The sequence below is a fragment of the Benincasa hispida genome, chromosome 10 (genome assembly GCF_009727055.1).
Source record: "Benincasa hispida cultivar B227 chromosome 10, ASM972705v1, whole genome shotgun sequence".
NCBI lineage: Eukaryota > Viridiplantae > Streptophyta > Magnoliopsida > Cucurbitales > Cucurbitaceae > Benincasa > Benincasa hispida.
The window spans coordinates 33550486-33551395 of NC_052358.1; positions in this window are offsets into that span (position 1 = coordinate 33550486).

Genomic DNA, 910 nt, shown 5'->3' on the forward strand with positions numbered 1-910 from the left:
AACATAACATTTACAGTTTACTTCAAACAAACGGTTATACAATTAAAATGCAGAAATTACAACATGGAAAATACAAATGAACAAAGAGAAAAACTCTACGAACATTTGAAGATGCGTCTCTACTTTACGTTGCGCTTGACCGCTCGAACAACAGCAACCTCGAACGCTCGATCTACACGACCGCAACACCGCATGAATACAGCACAAACACTTTGTGCTCGTCCTCAACGATTGCCTCGGTCACGTACTCCTCAGCAACAGCACAAACGGCCTCCAGAAAACCTCGAAGATGTCGAGTTGAGTCTGACACCACCAACAAGGCTCCCTTAGTATTCTCGGTGTGAGAATCCAGAGGGTGGGCTCTGTTCGAACAAGGAGGAAACACTGATTGTGTACATGACGAGGAAAGTCGGAGATGGCAGAGACCTATCGTATACGTCGATGCCCAATCGTTTAGATAAAACTAAGCGATCATCTAGCAAAAGCTATGCGATCGTTTAGCTCGGTCTATCGCCTATAGACCCTACACGATCGTTTACTTTGGACAAGTGATCGTGTAGCAAAACTATGCAATTGTTTGGTAAATACTGTACGATCGTTTAGCTCGCCCAGCCGTCATTTAGTAAATCTGTATTTACTTGACGACTACGTGAGTTTCTTTTGCATGAGAGAAAAAACTCAAAAAACTTTTTACAAAAACTTTTCAGCGTTTGTAAATCATCTTTTTTTGAAAATAGGAAAACTATTTTCCTTTTAAACTCACAGTTACCATGAATTCAATAACCACCCATTCACTTGGTTATTAAAGAAAAAGAATTAATTATCCAATAATTAATATTATTATAAATATATATGATAACCAACTTATCATACTATATTTATAACCTATAGTTTTAATATTTCATCTCAT